Consider the following 8,594-nt stretch of genomic DNA (forward strand, 5'->3'; position numbering starts at 1 on the left):
GAAAAACCGTACATTACACATATCCATCTTAACAAACAGTCCTTTTGAGGACTAACTAATCCATCTGCAGAGATATCAGGCAGGCAGTGTATATAGGCAGGCAGTGTATATAGCAGACTGCAGTGCATATAGCACAAGAGGCTCCATTCCAATTCTGCCTTCTGCTGCTGTTAGATATTTCTATACAAAGGCCCAGGTCTCAGGGGCCAGGAATACTTTTTTTGGGATCTTAATCCTCATTATTTGCTTAGAAAACAATCCAGAGAACACAGTTTTTCTGCGCCATTTGCTTGTTGGCACTGCAGAATACAGCCAGGTCCTTTCCATATTACAGCGCTAGAAATCCAGCTTTTTAAAACAGTGTTTTCTGTGATCACGACCTCCGGTTCTTGGCTGAGGGATAATTTTCCTCCACCAATTTGGGATCCGGTACCCTTTTCTTGCCTGACCCGTCATCCGTAATTCCCTGGGTCCTTAGGGTCCCTTCTGCCTTCTTGTTTCTGAGCCCTTCTGTTTCTCTGTCACTCCTCCTCCTTTCCTGTTCCTTCTTCTCCTCCTTCCCTCGGCCTCTTCTCCAGGTCTACTTCTCCTTCTCCTCCCAGGCTCCGGCCTTCACCCTAGGCCTGCATTTGAGCTCCCTGTCTTCTCCTCTCACTCTGAACTGACTTCTCTCTCTGACCTAAGATGGTGCCCAGCTTTTATGCCTCCCCTCTGAGTGTGAGCTCAGGTGACCAGCACCCAATGAGCTCCTACCTATGCTCAGAAACCGTCCCCTTCTGCTCCTACATCACTGGGTTTTCCTCCCCCCTCCCCACTCCAGCCAGGAACATGGTCTGTCGTGCCTGCATTACTGTATAAATGGGAGCACCGTTGAGCTATCCCCCAGAAATGGGGTGTGTGTGATGCATGCAGCTAACTGAGCCCTGGTCCATACTCCATCCTTACCCGGGAGTGGAATATCACACCTATGGCAAAGGTGCAATACCCCTGTAGCGGCCGGACCCTCGGGGTGCTACATATAATTAGTTGCCGAAGCCGCATTCTAATCCCCTATAGGGTCAAGCAGGTCCGGGAACTCCGACACACAGGAGGGACTTCAGAGCACCCGAGCGGGATTGAGAGTGGGCAGCGCAGGGCAGGAGGGAGAAAGACCCAACATGAAGACGGTCTAGTTAGGAACACGAGAAAGTGGGGTTCTGTCCGGTACTCCTAAGCAACCTGAGGAAGTGCTGAACCCCTATCTGGTGAATGCAGCGCGACGTGGGAGGCTGGCACCCGTACAGTGCACCAGTGGAACTATCATAAAAAAAACTGTGAGTAAAGACTCGGATGACTGCACCGCACTGCCTCTGTCCATTCTTTATCTGTGCCATCTTTCCCTCTCTGCAGTACAACGCCCAGCGCAACCACCATCTTCCTACACTGCCCTGGAGCTAGCTCTACCTGTGGAGAGCCACACCATCCCTGTTGCCGTAGCTCCAGCTCCAGATGACTGCTCCGCAGCGGCGGCATACCCTTAGCCGCATTCCACTGGTGGCGTCACGAACAATCCCAAAAACCCCATATAAAAGTACCCCCTGTTTTGCACTGACCGCCCTGGGTCACGGACCGGGCCAGTCACCGTGATATCCCCCAGCAACCAGAGGCCCGGCTGCCGAGTACCCCACGGCCCTGGGGGTGCATCACATACACTTAGTGCATGGGCATTACAAGTATAGGAGGCCCGCTCCTTTCTAATGGGAACATTTTTTTATGAGGCCCTCCTCCACGTCTCTTCCAAGGGGCATTGAAGTGCCTCCAAATTTTTGGCAGCCCTTGCATTCACTGCATAGGCCTACACTATGGGAGACTCTCTCCTTTCTAATGGGAATTTGTCATTACTGCGGCCCTGCTCTATGTCTCTTTAAATTGATAGTGGGGTTTTTCCTAAAATTGGTCAGCCGTTGGACTCACTGCATACCCTACAACTGTATAGCAGACTCTCTCCTTTCTAATGGCAACATGTCGTACCTTGTTACTGTGGCCCTGCTCTATGTGTCATTAAATTCTTAGTGGGGTTTTTCCTAAAATTGGTCAGCCGTTGAACTCACTGCATACCCTATAACTGTATACCTGACTCTCTCCTTTCTAAATGGAATTTGTCGTTACTGTGGCCCTGCTCTATGTGTCTTTAATTTCTTAGTGGGGTTTTTCCTAAATTTGGTCAGCCGTTGGACTCACTGCATACCCTATAACTGTATAGCAGACTCCCTCCATTCTAATTGGAATTTGCTGTTACTGTGGCCCTGCTCTAAGCGTCTTTAATTTTTTACTGGGGTTTTTCCTAAAATTGGTCAGCCGTTGGACTCACTGCATACCCTATAACTGTATAGCAGACCCTCTCCTTTCTAATGGGAACATGTCGTACCTTGTTACTGTGGCCCTGCTCTGTGTGTCTTTAAATTTTTAGTGGGGTTTTTCCTAAAATTGGTCAGCCGTTGGACTCACTGCATACCCTATAACTGTATAGCAGACCCTCTCCTTTCTTATGGGAACATGTCGTACCTTGTTACTGTGGCCCTGCTCTATGTGTCTTTAAATTCTTACTGGGGTTTTTCCTAAAATTGGTCAGCCGTTGAACTCACTGCATACCCTATAACTGTATAGCAGACCCTCTCCTTTCTAATGGAAACATGTCGTACTTATTACTGTGGCCCTGCTCTGTGTGTCTTTAAATTCTTAGTGGGATTTTTAAAAAAAAAATTGGTCAGCCGTTGGACTGACTGCATACCCAAAAACTGTATAGCTGACCCTCTCCTTTCTAATGGAAACATGTCGTACTTGTTACTGTGGCTCTGCTCTGTGTGTCTTTAAATTCTTAGTGGGGTTATTCCTAAATTTGGTCAACCGTTGGACTCACTGCATACCCTATAACTGTATAGCAGACTCTCTCCATTCTAATGGGAATTTGCTGTTACTGTGGCCCTGCTCTATGTGTTTTTAATTTCTTACTGGTGTTTTTCCTAAAATTGGTCAACCGTTGGACTCACTGCATACCCTATAACTGTATAGCAGAGTCTTTCCTTTCTAATGGGAATTTGTCGTTCTGTGGCCCTGCTCTATGTGTCTTTAATTTCTTAGTGGGGGTTTTCCTAAAATTGGTTAGCCGTTGGACTCACTGCATACCCTATAACTGTATTGCAGACCCTCTCCTTTCTAATGGGAACATGTTGTACCTTTACTGTGGCCCTGCTCTATGTGTCTTTAAATTCTTGCTGGGGTTTTTCCTAAAATTGGTCAGACGTTGGACTCACTGCGTACCCTATAACTGTATAGCAGGCCCTCTCTTTTCTAATGGGAACATGTCGTACTCGTTACTGTGCCCTGTTCTGTGTCTTTAAATTCTTAGTGGGGTTTTTCCCAAATTTTGACAGCTCTTGCAGTCACAGCATGGGCATTATCACTAGAGGAGACCCACTCCTTTATAATGGGCACATTTTTTTTACTGTGACCCTCCTTTATGTTTCTTCAAAGGGGTATTGGGCTGCGCCCAAATTTTTGGCAGCCCTTGCAGTCACTGGATACGCAGTAACAGTATAGGAGACCCACTTGTTAATAATGGGAACAACAAAGCATAGCCGACTGATGTCTCTCTAACTGCTGGCCTTTTAAGAATAGTAAGAGCTGTCTGATGTCCCTAGAAAAATAGGCTTTATGACTTTCAGAGTCCCTCCATCATAAATAAAACAGGATGTGTCTGATGATGTGTCACACACCACATTGCCAGATAAGGTTGTAAAATGTTAAAATGACATTTCCTGGTGAATGCATTTGTCTTAAACAATAACGTAAAAAAACAAAACAATAGGATCTTTTTTAAGTATAAAAATAGCGTCACCAATTTAATCTCAATGTAATCACATTGTTCAGCTCCTGCACCTCCTCCTCCATCTCCGAAATGATCACATCAGTCACAAACTGACAGCACTGCCGCACTGCCTTGGCCAAGCGGCAACAGGCTGTGCTGAAGATAACATGCTTAATGCTTAATTGACAAATCGCCCAGCGCTGCAGAGTTGTTGAAAGCTGTAACACAGCAGCCTGATCTGTGGCTCTCACCCTGAACATACAGCCAGGCATGGTCGTGTGTGACAATGGTCGGAACCTGGTGACGGAGAAATGACAGCGGGAGTAGATACGGTTTCCCTCTATGCCAGTCCTTTCACAGAACTAAATACAACTCTCAGCAAAAAAATGCTGAGGACTGGCTCTGTACCGTCCCTGGCCACATTCACCTGTCCACGTATTTGTGGGTAGGCGGAGAAGCTAGGGCCCTCCGGAGGAGTCTCCTGTTGTCTGTTGGGCCCGCCAACCCTGACAAGAAGCAGCCCTGGCTAAGAAAACTGTGGGGGAAGGTTCCCAGACACTCTATGGCTGCTTTTTTAATGTGGATCGGACATGCTTATGCATGTTATTTCTTAAACCACATTGCAGATCAGGCCATTGTCCAACTCTGTATTCATGAAATTAAATGCTCAAAGAAAGATGTTTGTGTGTCAAAGCACCACCGACAAGTGCGAGTTGATGTTGGATGGGCTGCAATTGCTTCTACAAAAAGCTGCATTAGAGGACTTCCTAGGAGAAATGACAACCAGGGTAGATACGCTTTTCCTTTACGCCAGTCCTTTCACCGACGTAAATACAGCTCTCAGCAAAAAAAGCTGTGGACTGGCTCTGTACTGTCCCTGGCCACATTCACCTGTCCACGTGTTTGTGGTTAGGCAGTCCTTCCCAGTAAGTGCACTGTGGCGGGCACGGGTTATGTTGTGGGACCCATGCTTGTGGAAGGCGGAGACGATACCGGGAGAAATAGTGGCGGCTGGGGACCGAGTATGGACACCCGGCCGCCACCGGCATGAGGTTAGGAAAAGCTTCCTCCTCCATGAGCCTAAAAGGCCACATTTCAAGTGCAAGCAGCTGCCCAGAAATTTGGCAGTTTAGTGTTGCGGCCTGTGGGTGGGTGGCTGGCTGCATACTTGCGCTTGCATTCCAAGTAACAGAAAACTAAGCAGATGGTGGCCTCTATCATCATCATGGCCCCATCTCGGCACTATGAACTCTCCTGAAGGAGAAGCCAGGGCCCACCGGAGGAATCTCCGGTTCTCTGGTGGGCCCGTCCAACCCTGCCGAGAAGCAGCCCTGGGTATGAAAAGTGTGGGGGAAGGTTCCTGGACACTCTATGGATGTTTTTTTTAATGTGGATTGGACATGCTTATGCATGTTATTTCTTAAACCGCAATGCAGATCAGGCCATTGTCCAACTCTGCATTCATGAAATTAAATGCGCAAAGAAAGATGTGTGTGTGTCAAAGCACCACCGACAAGTGCGAGTTGATGTTGGACGGGCTGCCATTGCTTCTGCAACAAGCTGCATTAGAGGACTTCCTGGGAAAAATGACACCCAGGGTAGATACGGTTTCCCTCTATGCCAGTCCTTTCACCGAGCTAAATACAACTCTCAGCAAAAAAAGCTGTGTACTGGTTCCATACCGTCCCTGGCCACATTCACCTGTCCACGTGTTTGTGGTTAGGCAGTCCTTCCCAGTAAGTGCACTGAGGAGGGCAAAGGTAATGTTGTGGGACCCGTGCTTGTGGAAGGCGGAGACAACACCGGGAGAAACAGTGGCGGCTGAGGACCGAGTATGGACACCCGGCCGCCGCGGGTATGAGGTTATGAAAGCTTCCGCCTCCACGAGCCTAAAAGGCCACATTTCAAGTGCAAGCAGCTGTCAAAAATTTGGCAGTATAGTATTGCAGCTTGTGGGTGGGTGGGTGGCTGGCTGCATACTTGCGTTAGCACTCCAAGGAATGGGGGTAGGGACAACTGAATGCTGCAGTAGGACAAGGACGTGGACGGTGATTGTTGCAAATTTGCAATGACAGGTGCATGGTGGCAGGCATCTTCGCATGCGCCAAGGATCACTTATGATGGGTACACTTCTAGGCAGTGACCTGGGAGTCAGAAATGCTTCCATAGGTCTTCCCCATGCTGTTCTCATGTCTTTTCAGCACTGTATGTATGTGTCTGATGATGTGTCACACACCACATGGCCAGATAGTTAAAATGACATTTACCAGTGAATGCTTTAGTCATTGTTGAAAGCAATGCAAAAGTGCAAAAACGTATCAAAAACGCTACGTGTGAACATAGCCCAAGGTGTGGAGGAGTATTTTTGGTTTTGGTTATTTATTTTGCCTTATATACAAGTCATTACCCTGGAAAGGATGTTCCTTAATATATTTCCCAGGAAAATCCTTTTTGGATTTGTTTTTGTATGTTTTATTGTGAGTCCGTAAAAGTGGCGTAATACTCTGACAATTGTTGACAGCAGTGACCTGGGGGTCAGAAATGCTTCCAGGGGTCTTCCCCATGCTGTTCCCATGTCATTTGAGCACTGTTCCCATCGATTTGGGCAATTTTTAGGCCCTCTGCAGACCGCCGAGGGGAGCCGCCTGAAAAATGCTCGAGTTTCCCATAGACTTACACTGGGCTCGTTGCTCGGGTCGAGCACCCGGGTATTCCAATTTGCTCGACCCGAGCAACGAGTACCCGAGCATTTTAGTGCTTGCTCATCATTAGAAGTATTTTATTTTTATTATTTTTTTTTTCGTTTGTTCATGGTACATCAAACTTGTAACGTTTTTTTTTAATTATTATAGTTATTTTTGCACGTACTGAAGCCCTTTAGTTTTCTCACCCATTAAGATACCCCTGTCATCCCTCCTATACACAGAAGGATGAGTCCACAGTGAGTTCCTCCACACAATTTGCCCCCACCGAACAACCCATGCACACATTATGGTGCACTGTGTCCCCAGCACAGTATGAGGCACCACTATGCCCCAAACCAGTATGATGCCCTCTCAGTACCCCAAAATGTTATGAAGCACTCACAATGCCCCCAACATAGTCTGAAGCCCCCACAGTGCCCCAACACAGTATGATTAACTATTAGTACCCTCAACACAGTATGATTCCCCTACAGTGGTCTCAACACAGTATGATTCCCCTACAGTGGTCTCAACACGGTATGATGTGCCCATAGTGCCCCTCAACATATTAAGCTGCCTCCACAGTTCTCTTCTACTATAGTCTAATTTTTCAGCAGTGCACCCAACTCAGTATCATGCCCTACACAGTGCCCCTTAACAGAGAATGAAGTCTGCAGTGTCCACCCACACAGTATGATGTCCTCACAGTGCCCCCCAACACAATATGAACACAACATTCACAGCATTCACAGGGTGAATTGTGGAGCAGGGATTTGTATCCTCTCTGCTCCTCCATTGTATTCAACTGTATCTGAATCTTGAGACTGCAGATACTGTTGAAATTGAGACACCAGGTAAAGGAGCAGGAGGCAATGTCGTTTGGCATCAGACCCTCCCAACTTACTCTGGCTTTCTAGATTATAAGTGGTATATCACTGCTTTACATATCTATGGTATGTCCCTCCTTTATTCTACCATTTGGGAAGAGGAATCCCATAAAGATATAGAAGAACATTTTAGATGTTTATTCATTCACTATATTAAGAAGAAAAGGAGAGCTCTTCCTATAGTATATGGAAGCTGGGAAATCCTGAATGATAATAAAGAAGCGATCATAGTATTATCAGTCTGTACTTGATATAGGGCTAATCTTTAATAAGTGTTCAGATATTTATCTATTATGTATTAAAAATTTATTGAGCAAAATATTTATTTATTTAAAAAACTGTGCACTTAGTGCATTATATTGTCCGATCTATGGGGTCAAACTGGTGGATCAATTATAGAGCAGAATAATATCTGAAGTAAATAACCTATAAATCAGCATTGAAATATATAGACAAAGATGTAGTTAGTGTACTTGATACACAATTGATGGAACATTTTGGATCAAATCCACACGTTCCAGTAAGGCTATGTGCGCACTTTCAGGATTTGATTGCAGATCTTTCTGCAATGTTTCTCCATCTCTTGGCAGGTAAAACGCTAAAAAAAAATGTGTTTTGCCATGATTTTGATGTGTTTTTGATGTGTTTTTTTCATGCATTTTTAATGCGTATTTGTACATCAATGAATGCCTTTTGAAGCTAAATAAAGATATTTGAAAAAAGTAACCTATGACATCGCTTTAACCCTTTGATTACCGTCAGACTTTGGGTGAGTATATTGGTTAATTTAAATGATTAAAGAATGTGTCTGTTGTATTTCAAATAAAGTGTTTTCCTCTGTGTGTGTTTATTTAACTCTTTACTTTAATTATGTTTAGTAAGGAAAGGGTCTGATTGACACATTGGCATAACTAAAAAAAAGGACTAGGTGTCAGCTAAAACAATCTCATTAGTATTCCCATTCATGTAATTTCTGGGGCATCTGAGAGCTGCTATTTTTAGCCTAGGAATGTGCCATTAGGCAAACAAGTTTCCTGGTTTTAAATAACAGCTCACAGCTGTTTGTTTAACTGCTACGTCCCCACGATCAGCACTCAGCAGCGCTTTGGATGCAGAGTATTTTAGCTGCGTCCAAAACGCTGTGTTCTAATGCCGCACTTTTGTTGTCAATACATA

This window comes from Phyllobates terribilis, unplaced genomic scaffold (assembly GCF_046119375.1).
Source record: "Phyllobates terribilis strain yellow unplaced genomic scaffold, ASM4611937v1 Scaffold_9__5_contigs__length_417890890, whole genome shotgun sequence".
Taxonomy (NCBI): domain Eukaryota; kingdom Metazoa; phylum Chordata; class Amphibia; order Anura; family Dendrobatidae; genus Phyllobates; species Phyllobates terribilis.